Source organism: Bubalus bubalis, chromosome 6 (assembly GCF_019923935.1).
Source record: "Bubalus bubalis isolate 160015118507 breed Murrah chromosome 6, NDDB_SH_1, whole genome shotgun sequence".
Taxonomy (NCBI): domain Eukaryota; kingdom Metazoa; phylum Chordata; class Mammalia; order Artiodactyla; family Bovidae; genus Bubalus; species Bubalus bubalis.
In genome coordinates, this window is record NC_059162.1 from 67,730,776 (window position 1) to 67,755,886 (window position 25,111).

A 25,111-nucleotide genomic window follows, 5' to 3' on the forward strand; every position below is an offset into this window, starting at 1 on the left:
AGGTGCAGTAACCTGCAAGCTCCATGGAGTGGCTAGCTCAGACTCAGCAGAGGGCTGGACAGACTCAGTGCAAATGTTGGGAAGTAAGATCTGACCTGATAATCCTGTGCAAATGCACGATAACTGAAGAACACAGAAGTTATAGACATTTTACAAAGAGAGACACGAAAACTGTTCATAGTCACCTAGAAACCACCACTATTTCTAATTTTGCTACTTTTTCTTTTTGGCTGCATTGGTCTTAGTTAGGGGCTTCCCTGGTGGCTCAGTGGTAAAGAACCTGCCTCCTAATGTAGGAGATGCAGAAGATGCAGCTTTGATACTTGAGTTGGGAAGATCCCCTGGAGAAGGAAATGGCAACCCATACCAGTATTCTTGCCTGGGAAATCCCATGGGCAGAGGAGCCTGGTGGGCTACAGAGACCGTGGGATTGCAAAGAGTAGGACACGACTGAGTGAGCACAGACGCATGGGTCTTAGATGCGGCAGGCAGGATCTTTGTTGATTCATGCAGGATCTTTCACTGAGGCACATTAACTCTCTAGTTGTGCCTCTGGAGGTCCAGAGCTGGTAGGCTTGGTCATTGTGGAGCATGAGCTTAGTGGCTCCATGGCATATGAAACCTTGGTTCCCTGGCCAGGAATCCCTGCATCGCAAGGTAGATTCTTTACCACTAGACCACCAGGAAGACCCTATTTATGCTACTTTCTGTACACGCACCACAGAGGCACTTTCACACATACTCATATTTACAAAAATGTAGGTGTGCCTGTTTTATAGCTTATTTTTTCCATTGAAAATATACTGTGAATGTATATTCATTTATTAAGCATTTGTTATGTGCCAGGCACTCTTCTGGGCATGGAGATTTGTGAAGAAAAGAGGAAATTCCAGACTTCATGGAGGACTTATTCTAGTGGAGGTATGAAGTGTAGAGAAAATAAAGACATAAGAAGATACAATAACCACACAGCAGGCAGATGTGATAGATGGAGCTTGGGGGATGTTTTTGTTTGGCTAGGCAGAGGGGCCCCGGTTTCAGAAAATGATATTAAGCAGTGAATCAAATGGCAAAATCAACCGGGTGTGAGAAGATCTGAAGAAGAGCATAGAGAGAGCAGCTAGTACAAGGGCCTAGAGAGAGATGGAGATTGGCAAGCTGTGGGAACAAAGAGAGGGCCCTTGCTGCTGGGGTGGGTGAGGAAGGGAAGGTGAATAGGAGATTGAAGTAGAGAGGGAGGCAGGGACCTGCAACTTTCTACACAATTATTTCTCTGTGTGATCAGGGCCATTTGAGGATTTTAAGCAGTAGAGTAACATGAATGCATTTGTACTAAACTCTCTCTCTCTCTCTCACACACACACACCCCAAACTCTCCTAGAAGCAGAGTGAGAATGGATTGCAGAGAGGGGTGATAGAGAGACTGTAACTAGGGATATCATGTAAAAGAGGTCATTAAAGTGGTTCTGCAGAATGGTGATGATGAATTGATCGAGGGAGTTCAAGCCATTACCCTACAGGAAGCTTGTTCATACCAACTAGTGGTATTAAGTTATTCCAAAGGTAAGTAATGTGTGGGCAGAATCCCTCAGTAGGCTCTTGGGAAGAGGGAAACACATGTGAATCTTTGGATATTTTAATTAGGAACAAGAAAACTCTTTATCCTTGAGTGCCACTAGCAGGGTTGACATCAGAGAGAGAGAGATGAATAAGACAACGTGAGCAGAAAAAAAAAAGGGGGGGCAGGGGAGAGAAAGAAAGGAAAGCACCAAGGGGAGAAATTAGAAAAATAGACATCAAGCAGTTGTGAGTGGTGAGGCCATTAGAAATTTCTGCTCCCTGGCACCTGCGAGAAAAATCATCTACCTCCTTCAACATTGTGTCATTAGTAAAATTAGCTATTTGTTAGGAATTTGCAAAGAATAATGAAATCCAGGGGCTTATTCACAGCTATAAGGGTTCTGTTGTCTGAACTGTGATGGGACCTTATTAAAAGATAAAAATAAGCAGCACAGGGTCTCAGGCAGGAGTAGACACACAGAGTAACAAGATGTCATCTCAGGATCTCAAAATCATTTTCCTGATAATTATACATAAATGGCTTAATCTAGACTCTCGTGCACTTGTGGAGTAGGAAATGTAACCCACTTGAGTATTCTTGCCTGGCAAATGCCATGGACAGAGGAACCTGATGGGCTATAGTCCACGGGATTGCACAGAATCAGACACGATTGAGCAACTGAGCACACGTGCATGCACTCACGCACTTGACTCCTAATTGAAGCCAAGTGTAAGTAGAGAACCTGACTTTCACATCTTGTCCTACTTTGTTCACACATCCTTTCTTCTCATCAGTGCCTTTATCTTTCCTCATGTGTGGTTCATTAGTAGGGTGGAGGCAGGAGAGGAGTGGGGAGAGAGAGAGATTTAGGATCTACATGACTTCATCTTTACTTAAATGAACGTCTTTTAGATGGGCAGTGTATGTGGAAATCTTATTTTGCCTGAAATATCTGAGCTGCAATTGGGAACATTCTGTATTCACAGAATAACTGCTTAATGTGGAAAAAAAAAAATGACAGGAGTTATAGAAAGAGCAAGCACTTGGGTGCCTAGTGATCATGCTTGAAATCCTGGGTCTGCTATCTCTTCTGTGACCTTGCCAGTTTATGAAACCTCTCTTGGGATCTTGGTTTTGTCATCTGGAAAATAGAGATGGGATAACCTGTTTTGTAGAGTTGTTGCAAAGAATAGATATGATCACGGTGAAAAGTGTGACCCACCCAATGAACAGCCCTTATCTCCTCTTCATTGCTTTCCACTGCTCGGGACATGCCCAGTCCAGAACTCCTTCCTCTTAGTCTCTTTCTAGGTGGACACATCTACACATATGTAGACAAAACCCTTCTTTTCCTCTCTCTCTGTTGTCACCTGTCCTCTTGTCCACGAAACCCTACTGCCGTTCTTTGGCAGATGAAGCTGTGGGATTTCAAGTTGTCTGCTCATTGGACCACAGTACGGACCTGTCAGTTTGGTTACGGGCCATGTAGTATGTAAATAATGACACCTCTTAAAATATTTTTAATCCTTCATCTTGATGGATGCTTTGGTGTTTCACATTTGTCCTTTGAGTAAGAAGGAAACTAATAGTCCCTCTAGGTGACAGGATAATTACACATCAGGAGCTATGTTAGCCCCAAGTCTGTGCTGAGCTGTACTGCTAAAGGACAGAATTTTTCAAAATCCCACCCCTTTTCCCAATGATGTTAAGAGAAGATAGGTACATTTTAAAATATTTTATTTTATTTTATGTTTTGGCCACACCTCGGGGCATGTGGGATCTTAGTTCCCTGAACAAGGATCGAACCCATGCCTTTCCCACCCCGCACTCCCTGCCACCCACATTGGAAGCATTCAGTCTTAACCACTGGACTGCCAGGGAAGTTCCAGTAGTTGCACTTTTAATTACACTTAAACACTGAATCATCAGGGAGGTGAAAAGCTGTTGCTGACTGAGCCTATTTCAAAATTGCCCAGAAGTGGAAGCCCAAGAAAATGCTTTGGCCTCAGCACCAGGCTAAACAAGGCCAGTTTGATAGTGTCTAGAGATGAACATATGCCTCACGTGTCCAGAAAGTCTCACCACTAGAGCAAGAGAGCTGGTTTATAATCTTGGTTCCGTTTCCTTGTTCTTAAACCAGCATTATCTGATTGTAGTGAAATGGTCCTGAGCCTCCCACATACTTACTGTGAAGTAGGGTGGCTGTAAAACACCCCACAGAAAGGATGCATCCAGGTAAATCTCATGAAGCCATGTAGTGTAATAATGTGTAATAATAAAAGGTAACATTTATTGAGTACTTACTACATGCCAAGCACTTTACATGCATGAATCCTCTCAACAACCTCTCAGCTTCCCCGTTTTACAGATAAATAAACTGATGTACCAAATAATTAAATGACTTCTTCAAAGTTATGTAGGGAATGACTTGAAACTGACCCTAAGCAGCCTAACTCTAAATCTGTGCCAGTAGCCTCAATGTTGTATTGTCTGGTATAAACCCATGTACACAGTAGAAGCCCGATAGAGTCAGGAGATCTGGGCTTCAGTGCTGCCACGTGCTTGCTGTGTGCTCACAGGCAAATCCCATGCACTCGCTGATGTTTTGTTATAGGAATAGTAATACTGCTTTCCCAATCTCAGAGGACAAATAACTCTATGATTTATTAAGAATATACTATGTTCTCGGTGTTTTATATACAATTTAAATATTCCTTTAAAGCACATAAAAGGGAAGAACAGTGATCTCCCATTTGTGGATTAAATTTTTAAATAATCTGCCCGAGACCTGCTGGATGAAAGCTATCTGGGTACAGAGCCTACCCTCTTTCTAGGATGTGCATTTTTTATAATTTATTTATTTTTGTCTGTGCTGGGTCTTCGTTGCTGGGAGGGCTTTGCTGTAGTGGAGAGCGAGGCCTACTCTGTGGTTGTGGTGTGCAGTCTTACTGCAGTGGTTTCTCTCGTTGCGGAGCACAGACTCGAGGGCACACAGGCTTCAATATTCGTTCCACAAGGGCTCCGTTGTGGTTCCTGGGCTCTAGAGCTCAGCCTCAGGAGTTGTGGGGCATGGGCTTAGTTGCTCCAGCATGTGGGATATTCCTGGACCAGGGATCGAACCCATGTCTCCTGCACTAGCAGGCAGATTCTTGACCACTGAGTCACCAGGGAAGCCCCTAGGATTTGTCTGGATCCACAAGGCTCTGAAACTGAGAGGGGCACACTAGTTTGTACACATTCAAAGCATCCCTCTTGACCAGCCCACCTGCTGTTCTCTGTCCCCCGTCTCACGGTTGTGGCTCCTTCCCCTTGCCTCTTCTTCTGTATCATTTGATGGTTGCTCACTGCATGCCAAGAACTGTACAAGGTGCTTTCTGTCTTTTTAATATTGAAAATAACTCTGCAACGTAGGATTTCAGGGCTCTTTGTTAGGTTGTTCACTTGCGAACACACAAAGGAAGAAGGAAAGGGAAAACAAGAGCAAGAAGTAACATTTTATTAAACACTTCCCACATGCCAGGCAGTGTCTTGAGAATTTTAGGTGGGTACTACCATCGTTCCCTTTTTATGGATGAGATAACTGAGGTATAGGGAGATTAATACCAAGCCCACGTCAGGCATTCTGGCTCCAGATCCTATGGTCTCAGCCATGTTTCGTTCTCAAGGTGCCTCCTTAGGGTGCATAATTTAATTCTCATTTGCCGCTGAGGAGACTGAAGCTTAGAGACGTTGACATGATGAGTCAGAACTGCGACTCAGACCAAGCTTCCCTGACTTTGAAAGACCGTCATTTTTGTATCTCACCATGCAGCTTCCCTCACCTGTCTTTCCATCACTGAGGCTGCACTGTTTCTAGAACTTCAGTTCAAAAGACACTCTGTGACATTTAAAGCCGCATTTAAATAAATCCTCTGAATGTGACCGTAAGACTTAAATGGTGTTTCTTTGTCTTTGGCACTTACTGTCAGCTGGAGGCAAAGAAAGCTGTGGGATAAAGCGACCCAGTGGGTATCAGACTGAAATTGAACAGTGTGATGTGGGACCCCTATACCTTCGGTACAAATGGTCCCTCCAGACCTGTGGTTATGCCTTAAATGAGGCATCATCATCAGTAGGTGTTTGAGAGATACTTTCACAGAACAGTTTTTCCTGCTGCTTAGGGAGAGTGGTCTCATCCAATGACAACTCAAACAAAATACCTTTCTGAACCAGTTGTCCACCCCAAAACCTAGGGGTGTAAAACAATGGTTTATTTAGCTCACAGTTCTGTTGGTAATTTGGACAGGACTCAGCGGTATGGTCTTCTGGTCTGGGTAGGGCTTGCCTATTTTCATTTGGCCCCTTCAGATGTCTGGGGCCTCATCCGGGAGAGCTGGAACCACTGGAATCCTCCTTCAAAACATCTCTTATCCTCCAAGTGGCTGGCTTGGGCTTGTTTGCATGGAGATGGAAACGCTCCTGTCCTAAGAGCAAATCTGCACGGCCAAGGCTGGACACCTGCACAGTGCCATTTCTGATATTTTCTGCTCAAGAAAACAAGTTATAAAGTCAACTAATATTCATGGGGTGAGGAAGTAGACGCCACTTCTTGGTAAGAGCTTCAAGGGCTGTATGGTCATATTTGCAATCTATCACACTCTCCTTCCTTTGTTCCTTCTGTATAGAAATTTCCCAATTCTTCTCTCCTCATCAATCACCAAAAATATGGTTCATTTCAGGGACTCAATCTTACTTGAAGCCTTTCCAGCTACACAGTCCATTTCTATTCCCTTCTGGCTATGGTAAATAATTTAAATCATAATTATATATTATCTTTTATAGTTTTTTATGTTGAATTATTTTGTTCGAAGTGAATATTGCTAGTTCTACTTTGTTCTCGCTGGTGTTTGCCTGATAGAGCTTTGTTCTTCTCTTTATTTTCAATGTTTCTATGTAATTTTATTTGAGGTATGTCTCTTGTAAATAGCACCTGCCAGAGTTTTGTTATCTCACCTAATCTCAGGATCTTTTAATGGGGATATTTGATGCATTTGAATTCATTATAATTCTTTTTTATGTTTATCTGGATTGCTTTTCTTTGTTCTCTTTGCTTTTTTCCTCAGGAGTTTTGAAGTCATGCATCTTATCTCTTTCCTTATAGGGGTTAACTTTATATTTTCTTACATGCATTTAATCTCTATACCTTCTAAGTCTACCCAAGATATTTAGCATTCTTTACAACTAACTCCCTTGGCTTCTCCCATGCCTTATGGAAAAAACTTGGGATTTAGTTCTAGAGAGCTATTTGTCCCCATTGATCTTGTATTATCTTTGGAAACCAATACTTTAAATTTATCTTAAGTTTCACCATACACTTATATGCAACATTTAGGAAAACCAACAAATGAAGACAAAAAATTGTATACATAGTTATACTACTCAAATTTCAAATTCCTATGTTAGGCAAATTAGCTGTTGTAATATATTTTTTCTTTCATGTTTATAACTAATTTTATCAAGGTATGGTTCACAATAAAAATCACCAATTTTAAGTATAATACAATAAATTTAAAAAAATATTGCAGTATAGTTGATATACAAAATTATATTATTTTCAGGTGTACAGCATAGGGATTTAGTATTTTTGCAGGCTGTATTTCATTATAAGGTATTACAAAATAATGGCTGTAATTTCCTGTGCTATCCAATATATCCTTGTTGCTTATTATTTTGTATCTGCTAATTCCATACCCCTAATTTGCAATGCAATAAGTTTTGACAAATATAAATGGTTGTATAACCACAAACAAAATCAAGATATAGGCGTATCTACCTCATAGATATTATGGGTTGGTTTCAGACCACCACAATAAAGTGAATATTGCAATAAAGGAAATCACACAATTTTTTGGTTTCCCCCCAAAATTAAAAGTTATGTTTACACTACTGTTGTTGTTTCTGTTTCTGTCCGACTCTTTGTGACCCCATGGATTTCAGTATGCTAGGCTCCCCTGTCCTCCGCTATCTCCCAGAGTTTGCTCAAATTCATGTCCATTGAGTCGGTGATACTAGCTAATCATCTCATCCTCTGCTGCCACCCTCTTCTCCTTTTGGCTTCACTCTTTCCCAGCATCAGGGTCTTTTCCAATGAGTTGACTCTTTGTATCAGGTGGCCAAAGTATTGGAGCTTTAGCTTCAGCATCAGACCTTACAATAAATATTCAGGCTTAATTTTCTTTAGGATTGACTGGTTTGATCTCCTTGCAGTCCAAGGGACTCTCAAGAGTCTTCTTCAGCACTACAATTTGAAAACACTTATACTATAGTCTATTAAGTACATAATAGCTTTATGTCTAAAAATACAATGTACAGAAAAACAAAAAGCAACAAAAAACAAAACAATGAGTATATTTTAATTTAAAAATCCTTTTTTTTTGTTTGCTAAAAAATGCTAACTGTTATCAGAGCCTTCAGTGAAATGTAATCTTTTGAGGGTGGAGGGTCTTCTTTCCATGTTGATGTTTGTTGACTGAACAGGATGGTGATTGCTGAAGGCTAGGTGGCTGTGGCAATCTCTTAAAATAAGACAACAATGAAGTTTGCTGCATTGATTGACAGTCCCTCTCATGAATGATATCCTTGTAGTATGAGATACTGTTTGATAGTATTTTACCCATGGTATAACCTCTTTCAAAATTGGAGTCTAGTCTCTCAAATCCTGCTGCTGCTTTATCAACTAATTTTGTATTATTCTAAAGCCTTTATTCGGAAAAGGCAATGGCACCCCACTCCAGTACTCTTGCCTGGAAAATTCCATGGGTGGAGGAGCCTGGTAGGCTGCAGTCCATGGGGTCGCTAAGAGTTGGACATGACTGAGCGACTTCACTTTCACTTTTCACTTTAATGCATTGGAGGAGGAAATGGCAACCCACTCCAGTGTTCTTGCCTGGAGAATCCCAGGGACAGGGGAGCCTGGTGGCTGCCGTCTATGGGGTCACACAGAGTTGGACACGACTGAAGCAACTTAGCAGCAGCAGCAGCAAATCCTTTGTTATCATTTCAGCAATCTTCAGTGTATCTTAACCAGGAGCAGATTTTATCTCAAGAAACTGCCTTCTTTCTTCATCCAGAAACTCCAATACTTTGGCCACCTGATGAGAAGAACTGACTTATTGGAAAAGACCTTGATGCTGGGAAAGATTGAAGGTAGGAGGAGAAGAGGAAAGCAGAGGATAAGATGGTTGGATGGTATCACTGGCTCAGTGGACATGAGTTTGAGTAAACTCCAGGAGTTGGTGATGGACAGTGAGGCCTGGCGTGCTGCAGTCCATGGGATCGCAAAGAGTTGGACACTACTGAGTGACTGAACTGAACTGAAGAAACATCTCCTCATATGTTAAGATTTTGTCATGACATTGCAGAGATCCAGGTATGTCTTCAGGCTCCACTTCTAATTCCAATTCTCTTGCTATTTCTACCTTATGTTCAATTACCTCCTCCACTTGAAGTCTTGAACCCTTCAAAGTCATCCATGAAGGTTGAAATCAATTTCTTCCAAATTCCTATGAATGTTGGTATTGTAATTTCTTCCCATGAATCCCAGTGTAATGATGAATTCTTTCCAGAGGTTTTCAATTTACTTTGCCTAGATCCATCAGAGGACTCCCTGTCCATAGCAGCTATAGCTTTACCAAGCATGTTTCACAAATAGCAAGACTTGAAAGTAGAAATTACTCCCTGATCCATGGGCTGTAGAATGGATGTATTAGCAGACATATAAGTGGCTCAAATGGTAACAAATCTGCTTGCAATGCAGGATACCCAGATTTGAGCCCTGGGTCAGGAAGATCCCCTGGAGAAAAGAATGGCTATCCACTCCAGTATTTTTACCTGGACAAGAATTCCATAGAAAGAGGAGCCTGGCAGGCTACAGTCCATGGGGTCACAAAGAGTCAGGCACAATTAGGAGACTAATATACACACTCAAACAACATTAATATGGTTGTACCTCTCTACTGAAGCTCTTGGATGACCAAGTGCTTTGTCAGTGAGCAGTATTTTGAAAGAATTCTTTTTTTCTGAGCAGTGGTTTTCAGCAACAGACTTAAAATATTCAGTGAACCATGCTGTAAACTAATGTGCCGTTATCCAGGCATTGTTTTTCTATTTATAGAGCACAGGCAGAGTACAGTTAGCATGATTCTTAAGAGATCTAAAATTTGGGGAAATGGTAAATGAGCTTTGGATTTAACTTAAAGTCACCAGCTGTGTTAGCTCCTAACAAGAGAGTCATTTTGTCAAAGGCATTTGTCAAAGGCATCTGCTTTCAAAATAAGACTGTTTTGTTAAAAACAGTTTAAAAAATTGTTGTTTAATGCAGTCAACTTTATTAATTATTTTAGCTAGATCTGGATAACTTGCTTTAGCTTCAATAGCAGCATTCTCTACTTCACCTTGCATGTCTATATGACGAAGATGGCTTCTTAAACCTCATGAACCAAGCTCTGCAAGCTTCAAACCTTTCTTCTTTGGCTTCATCACTTCTCTCAGCCTGAATAGAATTGAAGGGGGTTGAGCCTTTGTGCTGTAATAGACTTTGGCTTAAGGAAATGTTATGTCTGGTTTGTTCTTCATCCAGACCAATAAAACTTTCTCCATATTAACAATAATGCTGTTTCACTTGCTTGTCACTTGTTTGTTCATTGGATAAACACTTTTAGTTTCCTTCAAGAACTTTTTCTTTACATTCACATCTTAACTAGCTGTTTGGTGCAAGAGGCCTAGCTTTCAGCCTGTCTCAGCTTTCAATATGCCTTCCTCACTAAGCCTAATCATTTACAGTTTTTGATTTAAAATAAGAGACATGTGATTATTCTTTTTACTGCAACATATCGAGGCTCTTGACAGATTATTAATTGATCTAATTTCCATACTGTTGTGTCTCAGGGAATAGGGAGGCCCAAAGAGAGGGAGATAGATAAGGAGAGAGTCTGTCACTGGAGCCCTCAGAACACACACATGTATTGATTAAGTTCACTGTCTTATACAGGCACGGTCCATGGAACCCCAAAACAATTAAAATAGTAATGTCAGTGATCACTGATCAAAGATCACCATAACAAATATAGTAATACTGAAAAAATTTGAAATATTGTGAGAATTACCAAAATGTGCTACAGAGACACAAAGTGAGCAAATGCTATTAGGAAAATGGTACCAATAGATTTGCTTAGTACAAATAGGATTGCCACAAACCTTCAATTTTTTTTTTCTATAGCATTTAATTTAATTTATTAAATTTTTAAAATTAAAAAAAAATTTTAAATTTTGTTGAAATATAGTTGATTTACAATGTTGTGTTAGTTTTGAGTTAAAAACATTGTATCTACCAAGTGCCATAATGTGAAGTGCAATAAAATACAGCAAGCCTGTAGAGAATATTTCCATCACCCTAAAAGTTTCCTATGGAATGCTTTGCAGTCAGTTCTCTCCATTCATCCATCATCTCTCTAGGATAGCTTTATCAGAACGAAGTGACTGGGAATTCCCTGGCAGTCCAGTGGTTAGGACTCCGTGCTTCCACTGCAGGGGGCCCAGGCTTATTCCCCAGTTGGAGAACTAAGATCTTGCAACCTGGGCAGCACAACCAACCCCTTTCCCATTCAAAACACACACACACACACACACACACAAAGAAAAGCACATATGCATGGGTCTAATTCAGGACATACTATTCTGTTCCAATATTACACTATGTTGACTACTGTAGCTGTATATTAAGTCTTGCAATCAGATAATATAAATCCTCCAACTTTGAATCTGTCTCTAGAAGTCTATTTCTTTAGTTTAATAGTCAACTAGTGGCACGACTGAGTGACTTCACTTTCACTTTTCACTTTCATGCATTGGAGAAGGAAATGGCAACCCACTCCAGTGTTCTTGCCTGGAGAATCCCAGGGACAGAGGAGCCTTGTGGGCTGCCATCTATGGGGTTGCACAGAGTCGGACACAACTGAAGCGACTTAGCAGCAGCAGCAGCAGTGATTGGATAGAGATTTCCTTGAACTCTTGGAACCAGTAAAGACTGCAGACTGTGCTGAGGTTGTGTGCCTGTCTGGACCCTCCTTCAATACTCAGCCAGTGGCTTACAAATCTAATGCAGGCTTTATTTCCTGCTCTCGCAGAGCCTCAAGGTCAGAAGGAGATGAGACTGTGAGGTCCTCTGCTCTCCTGACACACAGCCCAGAGCATGCACACGGCCTTTGAGATTCCCAGGAATGTGTTGGAGTTTTTCAAAGCCCAAATAGACATCTCATTTTCTAGGTTTTCCTTCCAAGTTTTTTGGTTAGTTTATTGTTTGTTCCAACTGTACCTTAGGCCGCAGCAACTAAAACAGCCTGAAAAGGTTTTCAATAAATGCCTCATGGGAAGCAGCTTTAGCATTGGACCAGACAAAGCCTTTGAGCTTGTCTTCCAGGAAGCCACCAAAGTCAGAGCAAATAATTGCAAGTCTCTCAAATGAGGGCCCTTAGCTCCCTCTTGTATGGGGAATAACGGCTATTATCTTCATGGCTACTGGCTAAGCTGAGAAGCAGGGGATGGGACTAGGGTAACCTAAAATGCCACAGAGTTCTCTGTTCTTACTGAGAATCAGCTGCTTTTGTTGTGTAAGTGATATCCAGACTGTTGTAAGGCTTTTGTTAATTTTCAGAGTTCTGAAAAAGTTGATTCTGTACGTTTTTAACAGTTTTTTTCATTATCTTTATGGAAAATGGAATTTGGATCTCCTGACTCCACCATGTTTGCTGATGTCTTTCCTATAGTGGACTTTTTTCTTGCTGAAGAGTTGTATTTTCTTTATTCTTTATATGCCTCATAATTTTTTAGTAGCGTTTAGGCACTGTGAGTTTTAGAATATTGGATGCTGGATTTCCTTAAATATTGTTGGGTTTTGTTCTGGGATGTCGTTAAATTACTTGAAATAAGTTTCATTCTTTCAAGATTTATTTTTAAGTTTTGTGAAGGTGGGTCCAAAGCAGTCTTTAACCAAGGGCTAATTAATTAATTACTAATTAATACTCTCCTCTACTCAATGCTTTACATATTTGGTTGGTCTTCTACCCTTCCTGGTTTGAACCCAGACCCTTCCCAACCCTGTGGGAGCTCCAGAGATTGTTCCATCTACAATAAGTCCCCTACATACAGAACTTTAAGTTGTCAACTTTCAAAGATATGAATGTACATCTGATTCCAGCAAGGAACCAGAACCTATGCCATCAGTGTGAGGCATGAGTGAGTTGCAGCTTGCCCTCCATCAGCGCCACCATCTCCCACCCCCTCTCCCCACTCCAGTCAGTAATCTTTCTTGCCTGTTCACTTGATGCCAGCCCTTGTATGTCAGCTGTTGTACTGTACTACTGTATTTTTCCAAGGTACTATAAAATTAAACACATTTTCTTTATTATTTGTGTTTGCTTTATGTATTATTTGTGTGAATAGTATTATAAACCTATTACAGTACAGTACTATAGAGCTGACTGTACTAGTTGGGTATCTAGGCTAACTTTGCTGTACTTACAAACAAATTGGATTCATGAATATACTCTGGGAACGGAACTCATTCATATGCAGGCGACTTACTGTATTCCCTTCCAGTGCTTCTCTAGATGTGGAGATTTTTTTCTTATGCATGTGCTGATTAAACTAAGGTGTAAGGGGATCTCTCTGCAGATCTCTAGAGTTGTGTCTTTGTGCTGCTTCCTAATCCCAGGTGTTCTGCCCTTTGACATCACTTGTCACTTGACATCCCGGTAATATGACATAGCTCAGCTCTGCAACTGCTGAGATATCTGGCTTCTCCCTCTGTTGCCTATTATTCACTGAATGAAAACCAAGGTGTCATCATCTCTTTTGACTGATTTTCCAGTATTTTAAAATAGGACTTCTCATCCAGTCCCTGATACTCTGTCATGACCAGAAAAAGAAGCAGTCGTTAACACCTAGTTAACACAGGTGTAAATAGTTCTTTGTCTTATTGGTCCCTTTATCACCATTTTCCCCTTACATCCCAAGCTTTCCTCCTGCTTGGGTTTTGTTTTGTGCTGCAGAAGTATATTCTGGCAGAAGGAATTATTGGGTGGTGTGCCTTCTGAACCTTTGTGTGTCTAGAACTATATTCTTTCATTTGTTGGCTTGGTGAATAAATCTATGTTCAAAATTGATATAGCTTAAAGACATTTCTCTATCATTTTCCACAATCTAGTGTTTTATATGAGGTTTTGAATACTAATTTGTTGGTTGTTCTTTTTTCTCTTTAGAAGCATTTCAAATTTGTTGTTTTTCTTAGAATTCAGAATTGCCTGTGTTCCATGATCCCTGAGTGGGGAAGATCTCCTTGACAAGGGCATGGCAACTCACTCCAGTATTCTTGCCTGGAGAATCCCATGAACAGAGGAACCTGGTGGGCTACAGTCCATAGGGTTGCAAAGAGTCAGACATAACTAAATTGACTTAGCACTATGAACCAAAAGCTCAATTGTTTTGATGGTAGGGGCATATAGAAGGATATTTTAAAAACTCTGCAAACGGAGAAAAACTGGGAATAAATGAAGCTTTCCCCTACAAATTGTTATGAGCTCCTAGTCACCTATTTACTCTCTCTGATGCTTTAGGCCTGCCTTTCATTCCTGTCTTCCTTATTTCTTTGAACTTCCTCATCTAGTCTGCCAATGACTCTTGCCTACTTTTGTAGGATATTCTGGGTCCTATAAACAAGGATGTGCTTGTTTAGTTACCAGTCATCTGCTTTATATAGAAACATAGTCTAAAAGTTTTATTCTCCATATAAGAATAAAAGCTCAGAGAATTATCTGCTAAAACTTAGAGATTTTTACAGTTCAGTATACAAATGTTCCAAAATTAGATATATCAACTTTGTGGCTAAGGTCCAAAAGAAAAATGTTTCAGGTAAAAACTCAAGTTCCAATATCAGAGTGACACATACTTTCTGGTAAATGTTATAGCCTGTGAAAATTAATTTCAGGTTTAAATGTGCACAAAAGAAAGATATTAGAGGTGATAATGTGTTAAAGGGAGCATTGCAATGCTCATTTTCATTTCATGAATTGTTATTAAATTATGTAATGTTACTAAATTAAAGCCAGCCTATGGAAGACCATGGCTGCTGATTAAAAGCAGGAGGAACAGTTTTGCTTTTTGTGTGTGTTTTTAACCTAATGCATCTGCTTCACAGGATTAAAAAAAAAAAGAATGGCTATTCCTTCCCCAGACATTCAACAGAGAAGAGGAAAAGAGATAGGATGTAATCTGGGATAGATGCTTTTGTAAGGCTATGGTTTCTGATTCAAGTTTCAATATCATTGTACTATAGCATATTCTGACAGAGGTTTGATAGGCACTTGGAAGGCTAGAAGAGGTAAGTTACCTTCTCCTGGGATTTTAACACTGTGTACAATGAAGTACCCGTTTAAATACTTTCATCAACAAGATTTGTCCATGTTTCTCTCTATGGCTACAGCACAAACTGTTTTCAGTGCTGAGTATATAACTTTATGGCTGAAATAGGTTTATGAGGGTTGTCTTTTTTTTTTTTTCCCCCAGCAAGGCTTTATTAGGTCCTCTGCTGCAGCAGGGAGAAAGAGAACAAACCACAGGTTCCCTTGCTTGCCTGCTCTACAAGGAGCGGGGAGCTTGTACCTTATATGGGGCGAGGGTAGAGGTATGTTCAGGGGTCAGGCTGGAGGTGTGGCTTAGGGGTTTTGCCCACCCCTTAGGTGGCAATGTGTGCAGGGGGCATGTACAGTACCCTGCTTTTGCTCCTGGCATCCTGTTTTTGCTCCAGGCTCCTAAAAATGGCAGCTGGGTTTTTTTGGTCTCTTTGTAGCTTTTGGATCCAGAATTTGCCTCAACTGTGCATTCAGCCATTTGTTTTTAGTCTCATACTGTTTCTTTGTCTTTTGTTCCTCTAGGACAGGTGTGTCCAGATGCAAGCGTTACAGCAGAGTCCCAGATCCCAGCCTGTCTCACTTTCACCGAGAGACTCTACACCTTTATTCTTAAAGGGTAAGGGGATGAAGGTCTCTTCTGAAACTTCTTCCTGCTGAACAGGGGCCACAGACCCTGACCTACCCTAGAGGTGTAGAAGTAGCTCATTGACTGTTTCAAGGACCTTAAAGACCTGGGCTACCCTCTTCTGGAATGGGCTGAATTTCTTGAGCCATTGTGAGCTTTACTTCAAACTGTTGGAGCCTAAAAGATGCAAACTTAACCAAAAGGTTAATCAAACAAGGGCTAAAAAGGAGAAAAACAATAGCCATTAAAGGGAAGGAACAAATCCAAGGGTCAGGAAGATCCCCTGTTAAAGGAAATGACAACCCACTCCAGTATTCTTGCCTGGAAAATTTGATGAACAGAAGAGCCTGGTGGGCTATAGTCCATGGGGTTGCAAAGAGTCAGACATGACTGAGTTACTGAGCACACAAGGAAAGGAACCAGATCAATTTTGACCTCCTTAACTGTTGACCAGACAAGGGAGATAACATGGCCCCTGCCAAAATTATGAACGCACTCTGCTTTGTTCTACCAGAAGGCAATCAAGAGCCAGACAATTGTCAAGAACCACATCAGTCAAGGAAACAAAAGAAGCCCCAAGTACCATAAAGGCTCTGAATAGGAGCCTGCCCACTTTATCACTTTCAGTTCAGTTCAGTTCAATTGCTCAGTTGTGTCCAAATCTTTGAGACTCCATGGACTGCAGCATGACAGGCTTCCTTGTCTATCACCAACTCCCGGAGCCTACTCAAATTCATGTCCATCGTGTCAGTGATGCTATCCAACCATCTCATCCTCTGTTATCCCCTTCTCCTCCCACCTTCAATCTTTCCCAGCATCAAGGTCTTTTCCAATGAGTCGGCTTTTTGCATCAGAAGGTCAAAGTATTGGAGTTTCAGCTTCAACATCAGTCCTTCCAATGAACACTCAGAACTGATCTCCTTTAGGATGGACTGGTTGGATCTTGAAGTCCAAGGGACTCTCAAGAATCTTCTCCAACACCACAGTTCAAAAGCATCAATTCTTCAGCACCCAGCTTTCTTTATAGTTCAACTCTCACATCCATACATGATTACTGGAAAAACCACAGCTTTGACTAGATGGAACTTTGTCAGCAAAGTAATGTCTCTGCTTTTTAATATGCTGTCTAGGTTAGTCATAGCTTTTCTTCCAAGTAGCAAGCATCTTTTAATTTCATGGCTGCAGTCACCATCTGCAGTGATTTTGGAGCCCCCCCAAATAAAGTCAGCCACTGTTTCCATTGTTTCCCCATCTATTTGCCATGAACCTTATCTGTTAATGATGCCTGTCTTTTGAATAGATATCTCAGCTCTTCCACTGGCTCACAGATGTAGTGTTTTTCTGTTGTGACCTGTAAAATTTCTGGAGGTAAAATTTTAGTCTGGACAAATATACCCAGCTAGATATCCATTGCCTGCTTCCCTCGTAGCTCAGATGGTAAAGAATATACCTGCAGTGCAGGAGACTCTGATTTGATCCCTGGGTTGGGAAGATCCCCTGGAGAAGGCAATGGCAACCCACTTGCCTAGAGAATTCCAAGAACAGACCACGAGGTCACAAAAACTTGGACACGACTGCGCAACTAACACTTTCTTTCCAAATATCCATGGAAGTTTGAAAGCAGTGGGGGTGGTTAAAAGTATTTTATAGGGGCCATTCCTTTTGGAAATGTTTGGTCTTTGGGGGACCCCTCTTTCCAGGGTTTAAGAAGAACTTGGCCCCCGGGATTTATTTATGAAGGAACTACTCTTTCCTTTAGGGTCTCTGGACGAGTTACGAGTCCAGCTATATACTCTGGAAGCAGAAACTATGCAAAAAGAGCTTGGAAGAATAAAACAAGAGAATATGGGAGAACATACACTTAGGAGTTAACCTTAGAGAAGAGGGTAAAATTGCCTGTGAATTTCTGGTGTCAATTTTAGTGTCTTCTCTCTATGTTCCCCTAGCAGACATGTGGATTCATTGATGGGGTGTTTTGGATAAGCCCTGGAATGGCTTGTTGAGTTCATCAGAATGACAGTAGATGGGGCTCCCACTGGAATGCAGGAGCCTAGGGCTGGGCTTACTTAATGCATCACTGTTCTAGCCTCTAATTCTTGTGTTTTGGAAATGAAGGTGACAGAAAATAACAATGACAGGACTTTAATTTCAAACAGTTCCTGCCCATGTCGAAAGACTGGTAGGAAATAACTCTTTTGAAAAGAAATGCTTGATTTAAAAAAAAAAAATTAAAACAGAAACAGGACATGATGAAGGCAGCAGAGATAAGGTAAAGGCCCAAGATTTAGGGAGATATATAAGCATGCTGGGCTTCCCTGGTGACTCAGATGGTAATGAATCTGCTTGCAATGCAGGATACCCAGATTCGATCCCTGGGTCGGGAAGATCCCCTGGAATAGGGAATAGCTACCTGCTGCAATATTCTTGCCTGGAGAATTCCATGAACAAGGAGCCTAGTGGGCTACAGTGCATGGGATTAAAAGAGACAGACATGACTGAGCAACTAAAACACTACACACACACACACACACACACACACACACACACACAAGCAAGCTATCCAGTGTAATAGAAAGTCCATTTGGGAATGAAGATCTTAAAAATATCTTCAAGAAACTACTGAGATATACTTGGGTGAAGTGGGAACCTCAGGCAATACGGATTCCTTATATATTCCTTATATATCTCTGCCTGATTTCAGCCAGTATGCACTCCTGTTACAGAGGAAATGACAACTGGTAGAGAGGGAGAGCCTGCGTGACTATCCATTAAGTTGTGCCAAATTAAAACTTCTATGGCGATCAGTCTAGCTGGTGAAGAAACTTTGGACAAGCCAGAGTTTGGGAAGTTTTAATTTTTTTAAAAAGAAAGAAAAGCAAAGAGTCAAACATTTCTGTCTTGGGGAAAGAATTTCTGATAGCAGCAATGATTAATCCCACCAAGGGCAGCTGCTTACATTCAAATTGGCACTTTGGTGCATTACTGATGACAATTGTAAACTAGTATGATTCTCTTGAAAGCAATATGGAAACACAAAGCAACAATGTAGAAACTCATAGCCCCTAACCCAGAATCTCACCCTGGGGAATGTGTCCTAAGGAAATAATTCCACAGAAGCAAAACATCTACATACAAGAAAATATTCATTGTAGCAGCTTTATAATAATAACTACAAAAGTGTCTTCGAGAAACAATATATGTATAAAACAGTTGTGAAATTGTTTAGTAAATTACAGAACATTACGTCTATGGAATATTATTCAGCCATTAAAATTATAATTATGAAGACCTTGAAAAACAAGGAAAAATGTTTCCACTATGATGTTAAGAGAAAAAATGCTGAATTAAAACACAGGGTACATTATGATTGCATCTGTTTCAAAATATGTATGTGAGTAGAAAGAAAATGTGCACAATAGAGTTATGTTAGTTTGGTGGACTTATGGTTGATTTATTTTCTCTTTCAAAATTGGCCTTAAGAAATGATATATTTTAATGAAGTACAGTGGCAATAGACTGATAAAAATAGTAAATGATGGAGTAAACTGGCAAAGATGATATATAAGGCAATGCTGACTCTTGTGGAAATTTTGTTGTTTTAGTTCAGCAGAGGAAAATAACTGTGAGAATGTGTAATGTAATTTACCTTTCATAATAAAAATGTTCAGGCAGATGAAGTGAGTCCAGTGGAGCTGTTCTAAGCCGTGGAGTTAAGCATATGGGTGTCTTCCCACACTCATCAGTTATAGAGACGGAGTGTAAGCAGACCTGACAAAGCCATTAACTTATCAGAAACAGATTTGCTGACTCCTGATTCCCCATCCCCAGTGACTAGTGCCACTGACCACTCCCACCAAAACCTGCCTCCGTGTGTTTAATATGTACAAGTGAATATGTAATACGAATGCAGCCTTGTGTGTGTTTGTGTGTCTGTGTGTTTGCCTTTACCTTTTAAAAATTATGGATTATTTTATACTACAGGGAAATATAAGAAACCTACAAGTGCTATCTACTAAATAAGTATGAAGTGAATCCTTGTATAACCACCATCTAAACTGGAAACTGGAATGTTGCCAGTACTTTAGAGACTCCCGATCACGGCTCCTTCTCTCGTGAACCACTGGTAGCCAAGGTCAGGAAGTACTACCTTGATTTGCGGGCGATAACCATTCCCTGATTTTGTTGCTTCTTCTCATAGGTCCCGGGTGCACAGAACTGTGTTAGTCACAATTCTTGGTTCATGGCACACTACTATGATCATTCTGTGCAGAGATAGCTATTTTTATCCCTTTTCATAATGATATGGTAAAGCATGAATTCATCACCTAAATCAACACTTATTTCCTAAGTGCTTCTCAACTATCCTATTCCACTGCCTCTTTCCCAAAGGTACACAGAGTTCAGAATGGGTATTATTCTTTCCTTGCTCTTTTAGAAATAATGTATATGTCTTCCTTCTTCTCTTCTCATAATGTTTTAATTATGTCTGGTTATTTACGTGGATGGAGTTATACCACACATTCTTCAGGGACTTGATTCTTTCACTAAAACTATATTTACAAAATTCATCCCTGTTAACATGCTATCTCTTGTTTGTTATCATCTCTAAGTAATATCTGATTGTATGAATAGAGCAAAATTTATTTATTCAATTTAATGGTGATAGGTGTTTGTGTTTCTAATTTTTAAATTATGAATAGAGCTGCAATAACCAATTTTTAACATGTCTCTGGATGCACACATTCAGGAGTTTCTCTAAGCTATATTCTGGAAATATACCAAATATACATTTCAGTAGGGTTTACAAATCAATATTCAACCTTCCCGGATGGCTCAGCAGGTGAAAAATCTGCCTGTAAAGCTAGAGACACAGGAGACATGGATTCGATCCCTGGGTCAGAAAGATTCCCTGGAGAAGAAAATGGCAATCCGCTCCAGTATTCCTGCCTGGAAAACCCCATGGACAGAGGAGCCCGAGGGGCTACATAGTGTCACAAAGAGTCAGATACAACTACGCGCACACAGGCAGCCAAAGTTGAGGCCAAATGTTAACATCATCCTCGTAAAATGAATTGCTTTATAAGACTCAAATCGAAATTTTATGAAAATGTAATTGTTGCAATTTAAATGTTAAAAATGTTAGTAATTACATTTTAGACGTTTGAAATGACACTCTATTTCTCAATGCTGTTGATTACCCCCAATGCTGTCAGTAACTATGATCACGGTATTGCACTTTTACAATAGATACTTACTTTTAATTAGAATCAGGGGAGAAACAAGGTATCATTTCACCCATTCTGCCAGGATAGGGTTCTATCTATGAGGAAGATATTGGCATCAATGATTATTATGCATTCCTCTCTTCCTCATGGTAGCAAGCTAACTTCACTAAGCTAATTACGTACAAACCATAACTCCACTTCAACTCATGAAATTGAAAATTTGGTCTATTGTGATACTGCAATTTTACTGAAGCAAACCAAAGCTTTGAGTATTTCTTGAAAAGGATCATATCTATTTTCTGAAGTAGATTTAAGGCTAATACCTTCACTTTTTTTTTATTTCTAATACTTTTGCCTTTAATTTTTTTCCTCCACTCAGTCAAATTGAGAAAAAAAAATTGTTTTTAAATCTTGAATTTAGAAATGAGGCCATGCAACAATGTGGTTAACTTTCAAGATTAAAAAAAAAAAAAAAACAACGAACATTTCCATCTACATTTCAGCTTTTGTTGCATACACAATAATTTCAGATTATTCTTTAGAGTAGAATGATGGGAGAAATGTTTTTCAGCAGATGTCAGGTAAGAAGTACTTGCATTTCAAGGAACACAAGTGTGGCTGCTTTTCCAGCAGCTTATAGCAAATACCTTATTTCATGTGTGCTAGGCAATGGCACCCCACTCCAGTACTCTTGCCTGGAAAATCCCATGGATGGAGGAGCCTGGTAGGCTGCAGTCCATGGGGTCGCTAAGAGTCGGGCACGACTGAACGACTTCACTTTCACTTTTCACTTTCATGCGTTGGAGAAGGAAATGGCAACCCACTCCAGTGTTCTTGCCTGGAGAATCCCAGGGACAGGGGATCCTGGTGGGCTGCCGTCTATGGGGTCGCACAGAGTCGAACACAACTGAAGCGACTTAGCAGCAGCAGCCTATGCTGCTTTACTGATATTGTTCACTACAGTGTATAGTATTAATATCTTTGTTGTTGTTTCCTTAAACATATAGAGGCTCATTTTCTAGCTTTTTTTTTTTTTTTTATCATGAATGGGTGTTGAATTTTGTCAAATCTTTTCCCTGCATTTTTTGAGATGACCATGTGGTTTTTGTTTTCTCTTTTGTTGATGTGGCATATCATGTTGATTTATTTGTGTATATTGAACCATCCTTGTGAACTTGGGATGAATCCCATGTGGTTGTGGTGTATGATCTTTTTATGTGTTGTTGAAATTAGTTTGCTAATATTTTGTTGAGAATTTTTGCATCTACATTTATCAAAGATATTGGCCTGTAATTTTCTTTTCTTTTTTTTTTTTGGTGGTATCTTTGTCTGGTTTTGGTATCAGGATGATTGTAGCTTCATTGAATGTCTTTGGGAGTATTCTCTCCTCTTCAGTCTTTTGGAAGAATTTGAGAAACATTGATAAAAGTTCTTTGTGTGTTTAGTAGAATTCACCTGTGAAGTCATCTGGTCCTGGATATTTGTTTGTGGGAAGTTTTATAAATTACGTATTCTATTTAACTTCTCAGAGAAGGCAATGGCACCCCACTCCAGTACTCTTGCCTGGAAAATACCATGGACGGAGGAGCCTGGTGAGCTGCAGTCCTTGGGGTCGCAAAGAGTCCGACACGACTGAGCGACTTCACTTGATATGTCTATTTAAATTAGTTCTTGTTTCAGTTTCGGTCGGCTGTATTTTTCTAGAAAGTTGTCCATTTCTTTTAGGTTGTTGAATTTGTTGGCATGCAGCTGTTCATAGAATTCTGTTATGGTTTTTAGTATTTATACACTATTGGTTGATATTTTTCCTTTTTCATTTCTTAGTTTGCTTATTTGCTTATATAGGCTCTCTCTATTTTGTTCTTGGTGAACCTGACCAGAGGTTTGTCAGTTTTATTTACCCTTTCAAAGAAGCAGCTCTTGGTTTGAGTGATTTTTTTCTATTTTTTAATCTCTATTTTATTTCCTCTTTGGTTGTTATTATTTTCTTTCTTCTGCTGACTATAGGTTTTTTTGTTCTTTTTCTAGTAATTTTAGGTGATAGTTTAGGTCATTTATTTGGGATTTTTCTTGTTTTTTTGAGGAAGGCTTATAATGCTATGAACTTCCTTATAATAACCACTTCCGCTACATCCCATAGATTTGCATGATTGTGTTTTCTTTTTCCTTTGTCTCAAGGTATGCTGAAAAAAATTTTAATGTTTTCCATTATGGTTTATCACAGGATATTCAGTATAGTTCCCTATGCTATACATTAGGATCTTATCATTTATCTATTCTAAATGTAATATCTCTAAGTGTTTTTAAATTTCCTTTATAATTTCTTTGTTGACTCATTGGTTTTTTAGTAGCAAGTTGTTTAGACTCCATGTAATTGTATTTTTCTGAATTCTTTATCTGTGGTTGATTTCTAGCTTCATGACATTGTGGGCAGAGAAGATAATTGAAATAATTTCTGTTTCTTAAATTTATTTACATTTGTTTTGTACCTTAGTACATGGTCAATCCTAGATAAGGTTCCATGTGAACTTGAAAAAAATGTATATTCTCATTTTTTTAGATGTAATGTTCTGAAAATATCCTTTGCTATGCTATGCTATGCTGTCGCTTCAGTCGTGTCTGACTCTGTGCGACCCCATAGACGGCAGCCACCAGGCTCCCCCGTCCCTGGGATTCTCCAGGCAAGAACACTGGAGTGGGTTGCCATCTCCTTCTCCAATGCATGAAATGGAAAAGTGAAAGCGCAGTTGCTCAGTCGTGTCCGACTCTTAGCGACTCCATGGATTGCAGCCTACCAGGCTCCTCCATCCATGGAATTTTCCAGGCAAAAGTACTGGAGTGGAGTGCCATTGCCTTCTCCAGAAAATATCCTTTAAGTCTACCTATTCCATTCTGTCATTTAGGATCTTTGTTGCTTTATTGGTTTTCTGTTTAGAAGATCTGTCCATTAATGTGAATGGGGTATTAAAGTCTCCTACTGTTATTGTATTGCCAACAATTTCTCCCTTTATGTCTCTTAGCATTTGTTTTGTGTATTTAGATGCTCCTATTTTAGGTGAATACATGTTGATGAGTGTAAGGTCCTGTCTTATGTTTATCCTTTTATCATTATATAGTGTCTTTCTTTATGAACTTTGTTTTAAAGTCTATTTTGTCTTATATGAGTATTACTATCCCTGCTTTTTGTCATTTCCTTTGGCATGAAATATCTTTTTCCATCCCCTTACTTTTAATCTATGTATTAATATGTCCATTGCCTTAAAGTGGGTCTCTTGTAGACAGAATATTGTGGGCTCCTGTTTTTAACCCAGTCTGCCACTTTATGTCTTTTGATTGAAGCATTTAGTCTATTGACATATAAGGTAATTATTGATAAATATGTTTTTATTGCCATTTTAAATTTTGTTTTCCAGTTGATTTCTGTGTTTCTTCTATGTCCCTTTCTCTTTCTTTTTGTGGTTTCCATTGTGGATTTCCTTTTACTTTATGCTTGTGTTCTCTTCTTTTTGATTTTTGTGGATCTAATGTATGTTTTTGATTTGTGGTTACCCTGTTTTTCAAGTATGTTAAGCCTTTACTATATCTGTTTGCCTTAGACATAGTCATATAAATTCAAACATTTCTAAAAAAAAGAACCTATATTTTCTTGTTACCTATCTTATATTTTATGATTTTGATGTTCTCTTTTATATCTTCATCCAACGTCATTTTTTTTGAACAATAATTCTGTAACATTTATGGTAGGTAAAGACTAAACACATTACTTTAGAGTGTGAACAATGTTATATGTGTGTGATTTCTAAACCACTTTTAGTGCTTGCCATATTGCTTAATTTTTAATGACAATTACATTACACTTGTGATGTTTGGTTTTTGGTGGGAGATTAAATAATATGATTACCAAAATTCATGCAATGGACTCATAGAACATTATACTCAACAACTGCATAGAATACATTTCATTCTATTTAATCACATGGAGAATTTGAACATTTTCTAGTTCACAAAACAAACCTCAACAAATACTTAAATATTGGAATCATATAGATACATCCTCTAACCACAATGCAATTAATTTAGGAATTAAATTTTTTAAAATTAAATTTGGAATATGTATTTTTAAAGTAAACCCATGAATAAAATGGCTTGGATGGTAAAGGATCTGCCTGCAATGCAAGAGACCTGGATTTGATCCCTGGGTTGGAAAGATCCCCTAAGGAAGACATGGCAAGCCATTCCAGTATTCTTGCCTGGA